This window comes from Phyllobates terribilis, unplaced genomic scaffold (genome assembly GCF_046119375.1).
Source record: "Phyllobates terribilis strain yellow unplaced genomic scaffold, ASM4611937v1 Scaffold_12__6_contigs__length_324123572, whole genome shotgun sequence".
NCBI classification, from domain to species: domain Eukaryota; kingdom Metazoa; phylum Chordata; class Amphibia; order Anura; family Dendrobatidae; genus Phyllobates; species Phyllobates terribilis.
This window is the reverse complement of record NW_027362772.1, coordinates 188,870,895-188,893,614: the sequence shown is the minus strand read 5'-3', so window position 1 is coordinate 188,893,614 and position 22,720 is coordinate 188,870,895.

The window sequence follows — 22,720 nt, the reverse complement described above, 5'->3', positions numbered from 1 at the left end:
CATTTACCCTAACTGAAAGTCTGAGAAAAGGCGGATAAATGACTAAGTCCAAAAAAAATTTTTTCAACTTTTTTCAATTTTACCCCCGTGGGATATATATTCTTCCCACACACATTTGGAACTCTCCTGGGGTACCCTCACACATATTATTCCCTCATTTAGTGGATATTTTCACAAAAAAGTGAAATTTTCAAAAATCCAGAAAATTGACTGAAAACGACTAAATATCAAGGACTCATTGGGAGAATTACTATGGAACTGACATAGGAACGCTCACTGACATTTCCCCTATCTGAAAGTCTGATAAACGCCGGAAAAATGACTAAGTCCAAAAAAATTTTTTTTTCAACTTTTTTCAATTTTACCCCCGTGGGATATATATTCTACCCACACACATTTGGAACTCTCCTGGGGTACCCTCACACATATTATTCCCTCATTTAGTGGATATTTTAACAAAAAAGTGAAATTTTCAAAAATCCAGAAAATTGGCTGAAAACGACTAAATATCAAGGACTCATTGGGCGAGTCGCTCTGGAACTGAAATCGGAACGCTCACAGACATTTGCCCTATTTGAAAGTCTGATAAACGCCGGAGAAATGACTAAGTCCAAAAAAAATTTTTTTCAACTTTTTTCAATTTTACCCCCGTGGGATATATATTCTTCCCACACACATTTGGAACTCTCCTGGGGTACCCTCACACATATTATTCCCTCATTTAGTGGATATTTCACAAAAAAGTGAAATTTTCAAATATCCAGAAAATTGACTGAAAACGACTAAATATCAAGGACTCATTGGGCGAGTCGCTCTGGAACTGAAATCGGAACGCTCACCAACATTTACCCTATCTGAAAGTCTGATAAACGGCGGGTAAATGACTAAGTCCAAAAAAAAATTTTTTTCAACTTTTTTCAATTTTACCCCCGTGGGATATATATTCTACCCACACACATTTGGAACTCTCCTGGGGTACCCTCACACATATTATTCCCTCATTTAGTGGATATTTTCACAAAAAAGTGAAATTTTAAAAAATCCAAAATATTGGCTGAAAACGACTAAACATCAAGGACTCATTGGGCGAATCGCTCTGGAACTGAAATCGGAACGCTCACTGACATTTGTCTTATCTGAAAGTCTGATCAATGCTGGAAAAATGACAGTCCAAGAAAAATTTTTTTCAACTTTTTTAAATTTTACACCTGTGGGATATATATTCTACCCACACACGTTTGGAACACTACTGGGGTACCCTCACACATATTGTTCCCTCATTTACTGGATATTTTCACAAAAAAGTGAAATTTTCAAAAATCCAGAAAATTGGCTGAAAACTACTAAATATCAAGGACTCATTGGGCAAATCGCTCTGGAACTGAAATCGTAACACTGACTGACATTTCCTCTATCTGAAAGTCTGATAAACGCCGGAAAAATGACTAAGTCCAAAAAAATTTTTTTTTCAACTTTTTTCAATTTTACCCCCGTGGGATATATATTCTACCCACACACATTTGGAACTCTCCTGGGGTACCCTCACACATATTATTCCCTCATTTAGTGGATATTTTAACAAAAAAGTGAAATTTTCAAAAATCCAGAAAATTGGCTGAAAACGACTAAATATCAAGGACTCATTGGGCGAGTCGCTCTGGAACTGAAATCGGAACGCTCACAGACATTTGCCCTATCTGAAAGTCTGATAAACGCCGGAGAAATGACTAAGTCCAAAAAAAATTTTTTTCAACTTTTTTCAATTTTACCCCCGTGGGATATATATTCTTCCCACACACATTTGGAACTCTCCTGGGGTACCCTCACACATATTATTCCCTCATTTAGTGGATATTTCACAAAAAAGTGAAATTTTCAAATATCCAGAAAATTGACTGAAAACGACTAAATATCAAGGACTCATTGGGCGAATCGCTCTGGAACTGAAATCGGAACGCTCACTGACATTTACCCTATCTGAAAGTCTGATAAACGTCGGAAAAATGACTAAGTCCAAAAAAAAAATTTTTTTTCAACTTTTTTCAATTTTACCCCCGTGGGATATATATTCTACCCACACACATTTGGAACTCTCCTGGGGTACCCTCACACATATTATTCCCTCATTTAGTGGATATTTTAACAAAAAAGTGAAATTTTCAAAAATCCAGAAAATTGGCTGAAAACGACTAAATATCAAGGACTCATTGGGCGAATCGCTCTGGAACTGAAATCAGAACGCTCACTGACATTTACCCTATCTGAAAGTCTGATAAACGTCGGAAAAATGACTAAGTCCAAAAAAAAAATTTTTTTTCAACTTTTTTCAATTTTACCCCCGTGGGATATATATTCTACCCACACACATTTGGAACTCTCCTGGGGTACCCTCACACATATTATTCCCTCATTTAGTGGATATTTTCACAAAAAAGTGAAATTTTCAAAAATCCAGAAAATTGGCTGAAAACGACTAAATATCAAGGACTTATTGGGCGAATCGCTCTGGAACTGAAATCGGAACGCTCAATGACATTTCCCCTATCTGAAAGTCTGATAAATGCCGGAAAAATGACTAAGTCCAAAAAAAAAAATGTTTCAACTTTTTTCAATTTTACCCCCGTGGGATATATATTCTACCCACACACATTTGGAACTCTCCTGGGGTACCCTCACACATATTATTCCCTCATTTAGTGGATATTTTCACAAAAAAGTGAAATTTTCAAAAATCCAGAAAATTGGCTGAAAATGAATAAATATCAAGGACTCATTGGGCGAATCGCTCTGGAACTGAAAATGGAACGCTCACCGACATTTACCCTATCTGAAAGTCTGATAAACTGCGGATAAATGACTAAGTCCAAAAAAAAAATTTTTTTTAAACTTTTTTCAATTTTACCCCCGTGGGATATATATTCTACCCACACACATTTGGAACTCTCCTGGGGTACCCTCACACATATTATTCCCTCATTTAGTGGATATTTTAACAAAAAAGTGAAATTTTCAAAAATCCAGAAAATTGTCTGAAAACGACTAAATATCAAGGACTTATTGGGCGAATCTCTCTGGAACTGAAATCGGAACGCTCAATGACATATCCCCTATCTGAAATTCTGATAAACGCCGGAAAAAGGACTAAGTCCAAAAAAAAAATGTTTTCAACTTTTTTCAATTTTACCCCCGTGGGATATATATTCTACCCACACACATTTGGAACTCTCCTGGGGTACCCTCACACATATTATTCCCTCATTTAGTGGATATTTTCACAAAAAAGTGAAATTTTCAAATATCCAGAAAATTGGCTGAAAATGACTAAATATCAAGGACTTATTGGGCGAATCGCTCTGGAACTGAAATCGGAATGCTCAATGACATTTCCACTATCTGAAAGTCTGATAAACGCCGGAAAAATGACTAAGTCCAAAAAAAAATTTTTTTCAACTTTTTTCAATTTTACCCCCGTGGGATATATATTCTACCCACACACATTTGGAACTCTCCTGGGGTACCCTCACACATATTATTCCCTCATTTAGTGGATATTTTCACAAAAAAGTGAAATTTTCAAAAATCCAGAAAATTGGCTGAAAACGACTAAATATCAAGGACTCATTGGGCGAATCGCTCTGGAACTGAAATCGGAACGCTCACTGACATTTACCCTATCTGAAAGTCTGATAAACGGCGGATAAATGACTAAGTCCAAAAAAAAAATTTTTTCAACTTTTTTCAATTTTACCCCCGTGGGATATATATTCTACCCACACACATTTGGAACTCTCCTGGGGTACCCTCACACATATTATTCCCTCATTTAGTGGATATTTTCACAAAAAAGTGAAATTTTCAAAAATCCAGAAAATTCCCTGAAAATGACGAAATATCAAGGACTTATTGGGCGAATCGCTCTGGAACTGAAATCGGAACGCTCAATGACATTTCCCCTATCTGAAAGTCTGATAAATGCCGGAATAAGGACTAAGTCCAAAAAAAAAATTTTTTCAACTTTTTTCAATTTTACCCCCGTGGGATATATATTCTACCCACACACATTTGGAACTCTCCTGGGGTACCCTCACACATATTATTCCCTCATTTAGTGGATATTTTCACAAAAAAGTGAAATTTTCAAATATCCAGAAAATTGGCTGAAAATGACTAAATATCAAGGACTTATTGGGCGAATCGCTCTGGAACTGAAATCGGAACGCTCAATGACATTTCCACTATCTGAAAGTCTGATAAACGCCGGAAAAATGACTAAGTCCAAAAAAAAAATTTTTTCAACTTTTTTCAATTTTACCCCCGTGGGATATATATTCTACCCACACACATTTGGAACTCTCCTGGGGTACCCTCACACATATTATTCCCTCATTTAGTGGATATTTTCACAAAAAAGTGAAATTTTCAAAAATCCAGAAAATTGGCTGAAAAAAACTAAATATCAAGGACTCATTGGGCGAATCGCTCTGGAACTGAAATCGGAGCGCTCACTGACATTTACCCTATCTGAAAGTCTGATAAACGTCGGAAAAATGACTAAGTCCAAAAAAAAAATTTTTTTCAACTTTTTTCAATTTTACCCCCGTGGGATATATATTCTACCCACACACATTTGGAACTCTCCTGGGGTACCCTCACACATATTATTCCCTCATTTAGTGGATATTTTAACAAAAAAGTGAAATTTTCAAAAATCCAGAAAATTGTCTGAAAACGACTAAATATCAAGGACTTATTGGGCGAATCGCTCTGGAACTGAAATCGGAACGCTCAATGACATATCCCCTATCTGAAATTCTGATAAACGCCGGAAAAAGGACTAAGTCCAAAAAAAAAATGTTTTCAACTTTTTTCAATTTTACCCCCGTGGGATATATATTCTACCCACACACATTTGGAACTCTCCTGGGGTACCCTCACACATATTATTCCCTCATTTAGTGGATATTTTCACAAAAAAGTGAAATTTTCAAATATCCAGAAAATTGGCTGAAAATGACTAAATATCAAGGACTTATTGGGCGAATCGCTCTGGAACTGAAATCGGAACGCTCAATGACATTTCCACTATCTGAAAGTCTGATAAACGCCGGAAAAATGACTAAGTCCAAAAAAAAATTTTTTTCAACTTTTTTCAATTTTACCCCCGTGGGATATATATTCTACCCACACACATTTGGAACTCTCCTGGGGTACCCTCACACATATTATTCCCTCATTTAGTGGATATTTTCACAAAAAAGTGAAATTTTCAAAAATCCAGAAAATTGGCTGAAAACGACTAAATATCAAGGACTCATTGGGCGAATCGCTCTGGAACTGAAATCGGAACGCTCACCGACATTTACCCTATCTGAAAGTCTGATAAACGGCGGATAAATGACTAAGTCCAAAAAAAAAATTTTTTCAACTTTTTTCAATTTTACCCCCGTGGGATATATATTCTACCCACACACATTTGGAACTCTCCTGGGGTACCCTCACACATATTATTCCCTCATTTAGTGGATATTTTCACAAAAAAGTGAAATTTTCAAAAATCCAGAAAATTCCCTGAAAATGACTAAATATCAAGGACTTATTGGGCGAATCGCTCTGGAACTGAAATCGGAACGCTCAATGATATTTCCCCTATCTGAAAGTCTGATAAATGCCGGAATAAGGACTAAGTCCAAAAAAAAAATTTTTTCAACTTTTTTCAATTTTACCCCCGTGGGATATATATTCTACCCACACACATTTGGAACTCTCCTGGGGTACCCTCACACATATTATTCCCTCATTTAGTGGATATTTTCACAAAAAAGTGAAATTTTCTAAACTGCAGAAAATTGGCTAAAAATGACTAAATATCAAGGACTCATTGGGCAAATCGCTCTGTAACTGAAATCAGAACACTCACTGATATTTCCCCTCTCCGAAAGTCTGATAAACGGCAGAAAAATGACTAAGTCCAAAAGAAATTTTTTTAAACTTTTTTCAATTTTACCCCTGTGGGATATATATTCTACCCACACACATTTGGAACTCTCCTGGGCTACCCTCACACATATTCTTCCCTCATCTAGCGGATATTTTCACAAAAAAGTGAAATTTTCAAAAATTCTGAAAATTGGCTGAAAATGACTAAATATCAAGGACTCATTTGGCGAATCACTCTGGAACTGAAATCGGAACACTCACTGACATTTCCCCTCTCTGAAAGTCTGATAAATGCCGGAAAAATGACTAATTCCAAAAAAATTTTTTTTTAACTTTTTTCAATTTTACCGCCGTGGGATATATATTCTACCCACACACATTTGGAACTCTCCTGGGGTGCCCTCACACATATTATTCCCTAATTTATTGGCTATTTTCACAAAAAAGTGAAATTTTCAAAAATTCTGAAAATTGGCTGAAAATGACTAAATATCAAGTACTCATTGGGTGAATCGCTCTGGAACTGAAATAGGAACACTCACTGACATTTCCCCTCTCTGAAAGTCTGATAAACGCCAGAAAAATGACTAATTCCAAAAAAAAATTTTTTCAATTTTACCCCCGTGGGATATATATTCTACCCACACACATTTGGAACTCCCCTGGGGTACCCTCACACATATTATTTCCTCATACATATTATTCCCTCATTTAGTGGATATTTTCACAAGAAAGTTAAATTTTTAAAAATTCAGAAAATTGGCTGAAAATGACTAAATATCCACGTCTCATTGGGCGAATCGCTCTGGAACTGAAAACAGAACACTCACTGACATTTCCCCTCTCTGAAAGTCTGATAAACACTGGAAAAATGACTAATTCCAAAAAAAAAATTTTTTCAACTTTTTTCAATTTTACCCCCGTGGGATAGATATTCTACCCACACACGTTTGGAACTCTTCTGGGGCGCCCTCACACATATTATTCCCTAATTTATTGGCTATTTTCACAAAAAAGTGAAATTTTCAAAAATTCTGAAAATTGGCTGAAAATTACTAAATATCAAGGACTCATTGGGCGAATCGCTCTGGAACTGAAATCGGAACACTCACTGACATTTCCCCTCTCTGAAAGTCTGATAAAAGCCGGAAAAATGACTAATTCCAAAAAAAAAAATTTTTCAATTTTACCCCCGTGGGATATATATTCTACTCACACACATTTGGAACTCCCCTGGGGTACCCTCACACATATTATTCCCTCATACATATTATTCCCTCATTTAGTGGATATTTTCACAAGAAAGTTAAATTTTTAAAAATTCAGAAAATTGGCTGAAAATGACTAAATATCCACGTCTCATTGGGTGAATCGCTGTGGAACTGAAAAAGGAACACTCACTGACATTTCCCCTCTCTGAAAGTCTGATAAATGCTGGAAAAATGACTAATTCCAAAAAAAAAATTTTTTCAACTTTTTTCAATTTTACCGCCGTGGGATATATATTCTACCCACACACATTTGGAACTCTCCTGGGGTGCCCTCACACATATTATTCCCTCATTTAGTGGATATTTTCACAAAAAAGTGAAATTTTCAAAAATTCTGAAAATTGACTGAAAACGATGAAATATCAAAGACTCATTGGGCAAATCGCTCTGGAACTGAAATCGGAACGCTTACTGACATTTCCCCTATCTGAAAGTTGGATAAAAGCCGGAAAAATGATTAAGTCCCCAAAAAAATTTTTTTAAGCTTTTTTCAATTTTCCCCTCGCGGTATATATATTCTACCCACACACATTTGGAACTCTCCTGAGGTACCCTCACACATATTATTCCCTCATTTAGTGGATATTTTCACAAAAAAGTGAAATTTTCAAAAATTCAGAAAATTGGCTGAAAATGACTGAATATCAAGGACTCATTGGTCGAATCACTCTGGAACTGAAAGTGGAACACTCATTGACATTTCCCCTATCTGAAAGTCTTGATAAACGCCGGAAAAATGATTAAGTTCCCAAAAAAATTTTTTTCAACTTTTTTCAATTTTACCCCCGTGGGATATATATTCTACCCACACACATTTGGAACACTCCTGGGGTACCCTCACACATATTATTCCCTCATTTAGCGGATATTTTCACAAAAAAAGTGAAATTTTCTAAACTGCAGAAAATTGGCTAAAAATGACTAAATATCAAGGACTCATTGGGCAAATCGCTCTGTAACTGAAATCAGAACACTCACTGATATTTCCCCTCTCCGAAAGTCTGATAAACGGCAGAAAAATGACTAAGTCCAAAAAAAATTTTTTTAAACTTTTTTCAATTTTACCCCCGTGGGATATATATTCTACCCACACACATTTGGAACTCTCCTGGGTTACCCTCACACGTATTATTCCCTTATTTAGTGGATATTTTCACAAAAAAGTGAAATTTTCAAAAATTGGCTGAAAATTACTAAATAACAAGGACTCATTGGGCGAATCGCTCTGGAACTGAAATTGGAACACTGATTGACATTTCCCCTATGTGAAAGTCTGATAAACGCCGGAAAAATGACTAAGTCGAAAAATTTTTTTTTAACTTTTTTCAATTTTACCCAAGTGGGATATATATTCTACCCACACACATTTGGAACTCTCCTGGGCTACCCTCACACATATTCTTCCCTCATCTAGCGGATATTTTCACAAAAAAGTGAAATTTTCAAAAATTCAGAAAATTGGCTGAAAATGACTAAATATCAAGGCCTCATTTGGCGAATCACTCTGGAACTGAAATCGGAACACTCACTGACATTTCCCCTCTCTGAAAGTCTGATAAATGCCGGAAAAATGACTAATTCCAAAAAAAAATGTTTTCAATTTTACCCCCGTGGGATATATATTCTACCCACACACATTTGGAACTCCCCTGGGGTACTCTCACACATATTATTTCCTCATACATATTATTCCCTCATTTAGTGGATATTTTCACAAGAAAGTTAAATTTTTAAAAATTCAGAAAATTGGCTGAAAATGACTAAATATCCACGTCTCATTGGGCGAATCGCTCTGGAACTGAAAACGGAACACTCAATGACATTTCCCCTCTCTGAAAGTCTGATAAACGTTGGAAAAATGACTAATTCCAAAAAAAAAATTTTTTCAACTTTTTTCAATTTTACCCCCGTGGGATAGATATTCTACCCACACACATTTGGAACTCTCCTGGGGCGCCCTCACACATATTATTCCCTAATTTATTGGCTATTTTCACAAAAAAGTGAAATTTTCAAAAATTCTGAAAATTGGCTGAAAATTACTAAATATCACGGACTCATTGGGCGAATCACTCTGGAACTGAAATTGGAACACTCACTGATATTTTCCCTCTCTGAAAGTCTGATAAACGCCGAAAAATGACAGTCCAAAAAAAAAATTTTTCAGCTTTTTTCAATTTTACCCCCGTGGGATATATATTCTACCCACACACATTAGCAACTCTGCTGGGGTACCCTCACACATATTATTCCCTCATTTAGTGGATATTTTCACAAAAAAAGTGAAATTTTCAAAAATCCAGAAAATTGGCTGAAAAGGACTAAACATCAAGTACTCAATGGGCGAATCGCTCTGGAACTGAAATCGGAATGCTCACTGACATTTCCCCTATCTGAAAGTCTGATAAATGCCGGAAAAATGACTAAGTCCAAAAAATAAATTTTTTAAACTTTTTTCAATTTTACCCCCGTTGGATATATATTCTACCCACACACATTTCGAACTCTCCTGGGGTACCCTCACACATATTTTTCCCTCATTTAGTGGATATTTTCACAAAAAAGTGAAATTTTCAAAAATCCAAAATATTGGCTGAAAACGACTAAACATTAAGGACTCCTTGGGCGAATCGCTCTGGAACTGAAATCGGAATGCTCACTGACATTTGCCCTATCTGAAAGTCTGATAAACGCCGTAAAAATGACTAAGTTAAAAAAAAAAATTTTTTGCAATTTTACCCCCGTGGGATATATATTCTACCCACACACATTTGGAACTGTCCTGGGGTACCCTCACACATATTATTCCCTCATTTAGTGGATATTTTCACAAAAAAAGAGAAATTTTCAAAAATTCTGAAAAATTGGCTGAAAACGACTAAAGATCAAGGAATGATCGGGTGAATTGCTCTGGGACTGAAATCAGAACACTTACTGACATTTCCCCTCTTTGAAAGTCTGATAAATGCCGGAAAAATGACTAATTCCAAAAAAAAAATGTTTTCAATTTTACCCCCGTGGGATATATATTCTACCCACACACATTTGGAACTCCCCTGGGGTACCCTCACACATATTATACCCTCACACATATTATTCCCTCATTTAATGGATATTTTCACATAAAAGTGAAATTTTCAAAAATCCTAAATATTGGCTGAAAACGACTAAACATCAAGGACTCATTGGGCGAATCGCTCTGGAACTGAAATCGGAACGCTCACTGACATTTGCCCTATCTGAAAGTCTGATAAATGCCGGAAAAATGACTAAGTCCAAGAAAATTTTTTTTTAACTTTTTTCAATTTTACCCCCGTGGGATATATATTCTACCCACACACATTTAGAACTCTCCTGGGGTACCCTCACACATATTATTCCCTCATTTAGTGGATATTTTCACAAAAAAGTGAAACTTTCAAAAATCCAGAAAATTGGCTGAAAACGACTAAATATCAAGGACTCATTGGGCGAATCGCTCTGGAACTGAAATCGGAACGCTCACTGACATTTCCCCTATCTGAAAGTCTGATAAACGCCGGAAAATTGACTAAGTCCAAAAAAAAATTTTTTTCAATTTTACCCTCGTGGGATATATATTCTACCCACACACATTTGGAACTCTCCTGGGGTACCCTCACACATATTATTCCCTCATTTAGTGGATATTTTCACATCAAAGTGAAATTTTCAAAAATCCTAAATATTGGCTGAAAACGACTAAACATCAAGGACTCATTGGGCGAATCGCTCTGGAACTGAAATCGGTACGCTCACTGACATTTCCCCTATCTGAAAGTCTGATAAACGCCGGAAAAATGACTAAGTCCAAAAAAAAAAATTTTCAACTTTTTTCAATTTTACCCCCGTGGGATATATATTCTACCCACACACATTTGGAACTCTCCTGGGGTACCCTCACACATATTATTCAATCATTTACTGGATATTTGCACAAAAAAGTGAAATTTTCAAAAATCCAGAAAATTGGCTGAAAACGACTAAATATCAAGGACTCGTTGAGCGAATTGCTCTGGAACTGAAATCGGAATGCTCAATGACATTTGCCCTATCTGAAAGTCTGATAAACGCCGGAAAAATGACTAAGTATAAAAAAAAATTTTTTTCAATTTTGCCCCCGTGGGATATAGATTCTACCCACACACATTTGGAACTCTCCTGGGGTACCCTCACACATATTATTCCCTCATTTAGTGGATATTTTCATAAAAAGTGAAATTTTCAAAAATCCAAAATATTGGCTGAAAACGACTGAATATCAAGGACTCATTGGGCGAATCGCTCTGGAACCGAAATCGGAACGCTCACTGACATTTGCCCTATTTGAAAGTCTGATAAACGCAGGAAAAATGACTAAGTCCAAAAAAAATTTTTTCAACTGTTTTCAATTTTACCAACGTGGGATATATGTTCTACCCACACACATTTGGAACTCTCCTGGGGTACCCTCACACATATTGTTCCCTCATTTACTGGATATTTTCACAAAAAAGAAAAATTTTCAAAAATCCAGAAAATTGGCTGAAAACGACTAAATATCAAGGACTCATTGGGCGAATCGCTCTGGAACTGAAATCGGAATGCTCACTGACATTTCCCCTATCTAAAAGTCTCATAAACGCCGGAAAAATGACTAAGTCTAAAAAAAAAAAATTTTCAACTTTTTTTCAATTTTACCCCCGTGGGATATATATTCTACCCACACACATTTGGAACTCTCCTGGGGTACCCTCACACATATTATTCAATTATTTACTGGATATTTGCACAAAAAAAGTGAAATTTTCAAAAATCCAGAAAATTGGCTGAAAACGACTAAATATCAAGGACTCATTGAGCGAATTGCTCTGGAACTGAAATCGGAACGCTCACTGACATTTGCCCTACGAGAAAGTCTGATAAACGCCGGAAAAATAACTAAGTTCAAACAAAATAATTTTTCAACTTTTTTCAATTTTACCACCGTCGGATATATATTCTACCCACACACATTTGGAACTCTCCTGGGGTACCCTCACACATATTATTCCCTCATTTAGTGGATATTTTCACAAAAAAGTGAAATTTTCAAAAGTCCAGAAAATTGGCTGAAAACGACTAAATATCAAGGACTCATTTGGCGAATCGCTCTGGAACTGAAATCGGAACGCTCACTGACATTTGCCCTATTTGAAAGTCTGATAAACGCAGGAAAAATGACTAAGTCCAAAAAAAATTTTTCAACTTTTTTCAATTTTACCCCCGTGGGATATATATTCTACCCACACACATTTGGAACTCTCCTGGGGTACCCTCACACATATTGTTCCCTCATTTACTGGATATTTTCACAAAAAAGAAAAATTTTCAAAAATCCAGAAAATTGGCTGAAAACGACTAAATATCAAGGACTCATTGGGCGAATCGCTCTGGAACTGAAATCGGAATGCTCACTGACATTTCCCCTATCTAAAAGTCTCATAAACGCCGGAAAAATGACTAAGTCTAAAAAAAAAAATTTTTCAACTTTTTTCAATTTTACCCCCGTGGGATATATATTCTACCCACACACATTTGGAACTCCCCTGGGGTACCCTCACACATATTATTCCCTCATTTAGTGGATATTTTCACAAAAAAGTGAAATTTTCAAAAGTCCAGAAAATTGGCTGAAAACGACTCAATATCAAGGACTCATTTGGCGAATCGCTCTGGAACTGAAATCGGAACGCTCACTGACATTTCCCCTATCTGAAAGTCTGATAAACGCCGGAAAAATGACTAAGTCCAAAAAAAAAAATTTTTCAACTTTTTTCAATTTTACCCCCGTGGGATATATATTCTACCCACACACATTTGGAACTCTCCTGTGGTACCCTCACACATATTATTCCCTCATTTAGTGGATATTTTCACAAAAAAGTGAAATTTTCAAAAATCCAAAATATTGGCTGAAAACGACTGAATATCAAGGACTCCTTGGTCGAATCGCTCTGGAACTGAAATCGGAATGCTCAATGACATTTGCCCTATTTGAAAGTCTGATAAACGCAGGAAAAATGACTAAGTCCAAAAAAAAAAATTTTTCAACTTTTTTCAATTTTACCCCCGTGGGATATATATTCTACCCACACACATTTGGAACTCTCCTGTGGTACCCTCACACATATTATTCCCTCATTTAGTGGATATTTTCACAAAAAAGTGAAATTTTCAAAAATCCAAAATATTGGCTGAAAACGACTGAATATCAAGGACTCATTGGGCGAATCACTCTGGATCTGAAATCGGAACGCTCACTGACATTTCCCCTATCTGAAAGTCTGATTAATGCTGTAAAAATGACTAAGTTCAGGAAAAAAAAATGTTCAACTTTTTTCAATTTTACCCCCTTGGGATACATATTCTTCCCACACACATTTGTAACTCTCCTGGGGTACCCTCACACATATTATTCCCTCATTTAGTGGATATTTTCACAAAAAAGTGAAATTTTCAAAAATCCAGAAAATTGGCTGAAAACGACTAAATATCAATGACTCATTGGGCGAATCGCTCTGGAACTGAAATCGGAACGCTCACCGACATTTACCCTATCTGAAAGTCTGAGAAAAGGCGGATAAATGACTAAGTCCAAAAAAAATTTTTTCAACTTTTTTCAATTTTACCCCCGTGGGATATATATTCTTCCCACACACATTTGGAACTCTCCTGGGGTACCCTCACACATATTATTCCCTCATTTAGTGGATATTTTCACAAAAAAGTGAAATTTTCAAAAATCCAGAAAATTGACTGAAAACGACTAAATATCAAGGACTCATTGGGAGAATTACTATGGAACTGACATAGGAACGCTGACTGACATTTCCCCTATCTGAAAGTCTGATAAACGCCGGAAAAATGACTAAGTCCAAAAAAAAAAAAATTTTCAACTTTCTTCAATTTTACCCCCGTGGGATATATATTCTACCCACACACATTTGGAACTCTCCTGGGGTACCCTCACACATATTATTCCCTCATTTAGTGGATATTTTCACAAAAAAGTGAAATTTTCAAATATCCAGAAAATTGGCTGAAAATGACTAAATATCAAGGACTTATTGGGCGAATCACTCTGGAACTGAAATCGGAACGCTCAATGACATTTCCACTATCTGAAAGTCTGATAAACGCCGGAAAAATGACTAAGTCCAAAAAAAAAATTTTTTCAACTTTTTTCAATTTTACCCCCGTGGGGTATATATTCTACCCACACACATTTGGAACTCTCGTGGGGTACCCTCACACATATTATTCCCTCATTTAGTGGATATTTTCACAAAAAAGTGAAATTTTCAAAAATCCAGAAAATTGGCTGAAAACGACTAAATATCAAGGACTCATTGGGCGAATCGCTCTGGAACTGAAATCGGAACGCTCACTGACATTTACCCTATCTGAAAGTCTGATAAACGTCGGAAAAATGACTAAGTCCAAAAAAAAATTTTTTTTTAAACTTTTTTCAATTTTACCCCCGTGGGATATATATTCTACCCACACACATTTGGAACTCTCCTGGGGTACCCTCACACATATTATTCCCTCATTTAGTGGATATTTTAACAAAAAAGTGAAATTTTCAAAAATCCAGAAAATTGGCTGAAAACGACTAAATATCAAGGACTTATTGGGAGAATCGCTCTGGAACTGAAATCGGAACGCTCAATGACATTTTCCCTATCTGAAATTCTGATAAACGCCAGAAAAAGGACTAAGTCCAAAAAAAAAATGTTTTGAACTTTTTTCAATTTTACCCCCGTGGGATATATATTCTACCCACACACATTTAGAACTCTCCTGGGGTACCCTCACACATATTATTCCCTCATTTAGTGGATATTTTCACAAAAAAGTGAAATTTTTAAATATCCAGAAAATTGGCTGAAAATGACTAAATATCAAGGACTTATTGGGCGAATCGCTCTGGAACTGAAATCGGAACGCTCAATGACATTTCCACTATCTGAAAGTCTGATAAACGCCGGAAAAATGACTAAGTCCAAAAAAATTTTTTTTTCAACTTTTTTCAATTTTACCCCCGTGGGATATATATTCTACCCACACACATTTGGAACTCTCCTGGGGTACCCTCACACATATTATTCCCTCATTTAGTGGATATTTTAACAAAAAAGTGAAATTTTCAAAAATCCAGAAAATTGGCTGAAAACGACTAAATATCAAGGACTCATTGGGCGAGTCGCTCTGGAACTGAAATCGGAACGCTCACAGACATTTGCCCTATCTGAAAGTCTGATAAACGCCGGAGAAATGACTAAGTCCAAAAAAAATTTTTTTCAACTTTTTTCAATTTTACCCCCGTGGGATATATATTCTTCCCACACACATTTAGAACTCTCCTGGGGTACCCTCACACATATTATTCCCTCATTTAGTGGATATTTCACAAAAAAGTGAAATTTTCAAATATCCAGAAAATTGACTGAAAACGACTAAATATCAAGGACTCATTGGGCGAATCGCTCTGGAACTGAAATTGGAACGCTCACCAACATTTACCCTATCTGAAAGTCTGATAAACGGCGGATAAATGACTAAGTCCAAAAAAAAATTTTTTTCAACTTTTTTCAATTTTACCCCCGTGGGATATATATTCTACCCACACACATTTGGAACTCTCCTGAGGTACCCTCACACATATTATTCCCTCATTTAGTGGATATTTTCACAAAAAAGTGAAATTTTAAAAAATCCAAAATATTGGCTGAAAACGACTAAACATCAAGGACTCATTGGGCGAATCGCTCTGGAACTGAAATCGGAACGCTCACTGACATTTGTCTTATCTGAAAGTCTGATCAATGCTGGAAAAATGACAGTCCAAGAAAAATTTTTTTCAACTTTTTTAAATTTTACACCTGTGGGATATATATTCTACCCACACACGTTTGGAACACTACTGGGGTACCCTCACACATATTGTTCCCTCATTTACTGGATATTTTCACAAAAAAGTGAAATTTTCAAAAATCCAGAAAATTGGCTGAAAACTACTAAATATCAAGGACTCATTGGGCAAATCGCTCTGGAACTGAAATCGTAACGCTGACTGACATTTCCCCTATCTGAAAGTCTGATAAACGCCGGAAAAATGACTAAGTCCAAAAAAAAAAAATTTTCAACTTTCTTCAATTTTACCCCCGTGGGATATATATTCTACCCACACACATTTGGAACTCTCCTGGGGTACCCTCACACATATTATTCCCTCATTTAGTGGATATTTTCACAAAAAAGTGAAATTTTCAAATATCCAGAAAATTGGCTGAAAATGACTAAATATCAAGGACTTATTGGGCGAATCACTCTGGAACTGAAATCGGAACGCTCAATGACATTTCCACTATCTGAAAGTCTGATAAACGCCGGAAAAATGACTAAGTCCAAAAAAAAAATTTTTTCAACTTTTTTCAATTTTACCCCCGTGGGGTATATATTCTACCCACACACATTTGGAACTCTCGTGGGGTACCCTCACACATATTATTCCCTCATTTAGTGGATATTTTCACAAAAAAGTGAAATTTTCAAAAATCCAGAAAATTGGCTGAAAACGACTAAATATCAAGGACTCATTGGGCGAATCGCTCTGGAACTGAAATCGGAACGCTCACTGACATTTACCCTATCTGAAAGTCTGATAAACGTCGGAAAAATGACTAAGTCCAAAAAAAAATTTTTTTTTAAACTTTTTTCAATTTTACCCCCGTGGGATATATATTCTACCCACACACATTTGGAACTCTCCTGGGGTACCCTCACACATATTATTCCCTCATTTAGTGGATATTTTAACAAAAAAGTGAAATTTTCAAAAATCCAGAAAATTGGCTGAAAACGACTAAATATCAAGGACTTATTGGGAGAATCGCTCTGGAACTGAAATCGGAACGCTCAATGACATTTCCCCTATCTGAAATTCTGATAAACGCCAGAAAAAGGACTAAGTCCAAAAAAAAAATGTTTTGAACTTTTTTCAATTTTACCCCCGTGGGATATATATTCTACCCACACACATTTAGAACTCTCCTGGGGTACCCTCACACATATTATTCCCTCATTTAGTGGATATTTTCACAAAAAAGTGAAATTTTTAAATATCCAGAAAATTGGCTGAAAATGACTAAATATCAAGGACTTATTGGGCGAATCGCTCTGGAACTGAAATCGGAACGCTCAATGACATTTCCACTATCTGAAAGTCTGATAAACGCCGGAAAAATGACTAAGTCCAAAAAAAAAATTTTTTCAACTTTTTTCAATTTTACCCCCGTGGGATATATATTCTACCCACACACATTTGGAACTCTCCTGGGGTACCCTCACACATATTATTCCCTCATTTAGTGGATATTTTCACAAAAAAGTGAAATTTTCAAAAATCCAGAAAATTGGCTGAAAACAACTAAATATCAAGGACTCATTGGGCGAATCGCTCTGGAACTGAAATCGGAACGCTCACTGACATTTACCCTATCTGAAAGTCTGATAAACGTCGGAAAAATGACTAAGTCCAAAAAAAAAATTTTTTTTCAACTTTTTTCAATTTTACCCCCGTGGGATATATATTCTACCCACACACATTTGGAACTCTCCTGGGGTACCCTCACACATATTATTCCCTCATTTAGTGGATATTTTAACAAAAAAGTGAAATTTTCAAAAATCCAGAAAATTGGCTGAAAACGACTAAATATCAAGGACTCATTGGGCGAATCGCTCTGGAACTTAAATCGGAACGCTCACTGACATTTACCCTATCTGAAAGTCTGATAAACGTCGGAAAAATGACTAAGTCCAAAAAAAAAATTTTTTTTCAACTTTTTTCAATTTTACCCCCGTGGGATATATATTCTACCCACACACATTTGGAACTCTCCTGGGGTACCCTCACACATATTATTCCCTCATTTAGTGGATATTTTCACAAAAAAGTGAAATTTTCAAAAATCCAGAAAATTGGCTGAAAACGACTAAATATCAAGGACTCATTGGGCGAATCGCTCTGGAACTTAAATCGGAACGCTCACTGACATTTACCCTATCTGAAAGTCTGATAAACGTCGGAAAAATGACTAAGTCCAAAAAAAAAATTTTTTTTCAACTTTTTTCAATTTTACCCCCGTGGGATATATATTCTACCCACACACATTTGGAACTCTCCTGGGGTACCCTCACACATATTATTCCCTCATTTAGTGGATATTTTCACAAAAAAGTGAAATTTTCAAAAATCCAGAAAATTGGCTGAAAATGAATAAATATCAAGGACTCATTGGGCGAATCGCTCTGGAACTGAAAATGGAACGCTCACCGACATTTACCCTATCTGAAAGTCTGATAAACTGCGGATAAATGACTAAGTCCAAAAAAAAAATTTTTTTTAAACTTTTTTCAATTTTACCCCCGTGGGATATATATTCTACCCACACACATTTGGAACTCTCCTGGGGTACCCTCACACATATTATTCATTCATTTAGTGGATATTTTAACAAAAAAGTGAAATTTTCAAAAATCCAGAAAATTGTCTGAAAACGACTAAATATCAAGGACTTATTGGGCGAATCGCTCTGGAACTGAAATCGGAACGCTCAATGACATATCCCCTATCTGAAATTCTGATAAACGCCGGAAAAAGGACTAAGTCCAAAAAAAAAATGTTTTCAACTTTTTTCAATTTTACCCCCGTGGGATATATATTCTACCCACACACATTTGGAACTCTCGTGGGGTACCCTCACACATATTATTCCCTCATTTAGTGGATATTTTCACAAAAAAGTGAAATTTTCAAAAATCCAGAAAATTGGCTGAAAACGACTAAATATCAAGGACTCATTGGGCGAATCGCTCTGGAACTGAAATCGGAACGCTCACTGACATTTACCCTATCTGAAAGTCTGATAAACGTCGGAAAAATGACTAAGTCCAAAAAAAAATTTTTTTTTAAACTTTTTTCAATTTTACCCCCGTGGGATATATATTCTACCCACACACATTTGGAACTCTCCTGGGGTACCCTCACACATATTATTCCCTCATTTAGTGGATATTTTAACAAAAAAGTGAAATTTTCAAAAATCCAGAAAATTGGCTGAAAACGACTAAATATCAAGGACTTATTGGGAGAATCGCTCTGGAACTGAAATCGGAACGCTCAATGACATTTCCCCTATCTGAAATTCTGATAAACGCCAGAAAAAGGACTAAGTCCAAAAAAAAAATGTTTTGAACTTTTTTCAATTTTACCCCCGTGGGATATATATTCTACCCACACACATTTAGAACTCTCCTGGGGTACCCTCACACATATTATTCCCTCATTTAGTGGATATTTTCACAAAAAAGTGAAATTTTTAAATATCCAGAAAATTGGCTGAAAATGACTAAATATCAAGGACTTATTGGGCGAATCGCTCTGGAACTGAAATCGGAACGCTCAATGACATTTCCACTATCTGAAAGTCTGATAAACGCCGGAAAAATGACTAAGTCCAAAAAAAAAATTTTTTCAACTTTTTTCAATTTTACCCCCGTGGGATATATATTCTACCCACACACATTTGGAACTCTCCTGGGGTACCCTCACACATATTATTCCCTCATTTAGTGGATATTTTCACAAAAAAGTGAAATTTTCAAAAATCCAGAAAATTGGCTGAAAACAACTAAATATCAAGGACTCATTGGGCGAATCGCTCTGGAACTGAAATCGGAACGCTCACTGACATTTACCCTATCTGAAAGTCTGATAAACGTCGGAAAAATGACTAAGTCCAAAAAAAAAATTTTTTTTCAACTTTTTTCAATTTTACCCCCGTGGGATATATATTCTACCCACACACATTTGGAACTCTCCTGGGGTACCCTCACACATATTATTCCCTCATTTAGTGGATATTTTAACAAAAAAGTGAAATTTTCAAAAATCCAGAAAATTGGCTGAAAACGACTAAATATCAAGGACTCATTGGGCGAATCGCTCTGGAACTTAAATCGGAACGCTCACTGACATTTACCCTATCTGAAAGTCTGATAAACGTCGGAAAAATGACTAAGTCCAAAAAAAAAATTTTTTTTCAACTTTTTTCAATTTTACCCCCGTGGGATATATATTCTACCCACACACATTTGGAACTCTCCTGGGGTACCCTCACACATATTATTCCCTCATTTAGTGGATATTTTCACAAAAAAGTGAAATTTTCAAAAATCCAGAAAATTGGCTGAAAACGACTAAATATCAAGGACTCATTGGGCGAATCGCTCTGGAACTTAAATCGGAACGCTCACTGACATTTACCCTATCTGAAAGTCTGATAAACGTCGGAAAAATGACTAAGTCCAAAAAAAAAATTTTTTTTCAACTTTTTTCAATTTTACCCCCGTGGGATATATATTCTACCCACACACATTTGGAACTCTCCTGGGGTACCCTCACACATATTATTCCCTCATTTAGTGGATATTTTCACAAAAAAGTGAAATTTTCAAAAATCCAGAAAATTGGCTGAAAATGAATAAATATCAAGGACTCATTGGGCGAATCGCTCTGGAACTGAAAATGGAACGCTCACCGACATTTACCCTATCTGAAAGTCTGATAAACTGCGGATAAATGACTAAGTCCAAAAAAAAAATTTTTTTTAAACTTTTTTCAATTTTACCCCCGTGGGATATATATTCTACCCACACACATTTGGAACTCTCCTGGGGTACCCTCACACATATTATTCATTCATTTAGTGGATATTTTAACAAAAAAGTGAAATTTTCAAAAATCCAGAAAATTGTCTGAAAACGACTAAATATCAAGGACTTATTGGGCGAATCGCTCTGGAACTGAAATCGGAACGCTCAATGACATATCCCCTATCTGAAATTCTGATAAACGCCGGAAAAAGGACTAAGTCCAAAAAAAAAATGTTTTCAACTTTTTTCAATTTTACCCCCGTGGGATATATATTCTACCCACACACATTTGGAACTCTCCTGGGGTACCCTCACACATATTATTCCCTCATTTAGTGGATATTTTCACAAAAAAGTGAAATTTTCAAAAATCCAGAAAATTGGCTGAAAACGACTAAATATCAAGGACTTATTGGGCTAATCGCTCTGGAACTGAAATCGGAACGCTCAATGACATTTCCCCTATCTGAAAGTCTGATAAATGCCGGAATAAGGACTAAGTCCAAAAAAAAAATTTTTTCAACTTTTTTCAATTTTACCCCCGTGGGATATATATTCTACCCACACACATTTGGAACTCTCCTGGGGTACCCTCACACATATTATTCCCTCATTTAGTGGATATTTTCACAAAAAAGTTAAATTTTCAAATATCCAGAAAATTGGCTGAAAATGACTAAATATCAAGGACTTATTGGGCGAATCGCTCTGGAACTGAAATCGGAACGCTCAATGACATTTCCACTATCTGAAAGTCTGATAAACGCCGGAAAAATGACTAAGTCCAAAAAAAAAATTTTTTCAACTTTTTTCAATTTTACCCCCGTGGGATATATATTCTACCCACACACATTTGGAACTCTCCTGGGGTACCCTCACACATATTATTCCCTCATTTAGTGGATATTTTCACAAAAAAGTGAAATTTTCAAAAATCCAGAAAATTGGCTGAAAAAAACTAAATATCAAGGACTCATTGGGCGAATCGCTCTGGAACTGAAATCGGAACGCTCACTGACATTTACCCTATCTGAAAGTCTGATAAACGTCGGAAAAATGACTAAGTCCAAAAAAAAAAATTTTTTTCAACTTTTTTCAATTTTACCCCCGTGGGATATATATTCTACCCACACACATTTGGAACTCTCCTGGGGTACCCTCACACATATTATTCCCTCATTTAGTGGATATTTTAACAAAAAAGTGAAATTTTCAAAAATCCAGAAAATTGTCTGAAAACGACTAAATATCAAGGACTTATTGGTCGAATCGCTCTGGAACTGAAATCGGAACGCTCAATGACATATCCCCTATCTGAAATTCTGATAAACGCCGGAAAAAGGACTAAGTCCAAAAAAAAAATGTTTTCAACTTTTTTCAATTTTACCCCCGTGGGATATATATTCTACCCACACACATTTGGAACTCTCCTGGGGTACCCTCACACATATTATTCCCTCATTTAGTGGATATTTTCACAAAAAAGTGAAATTTTCAAATATCCAGAAAATTGGCTGAAAATGACTAAATATCAAGGACTTATTGGGCGAATCGCTCTGGAACTGAAATCGGAACGCTCAATGACATTTCCACTATCTGAAAGTCTGATAAACGCCGGAAAAATGACTAAGTCCAAAAAAAAATTTTTTTCAACTTTTTTCAATTTTACCCCCGTGGGATATATATTCTACCCACACACATTTGGAACTCTCCTGGGGTACCCTCACACATATTATTCCCTCATTTAGTGG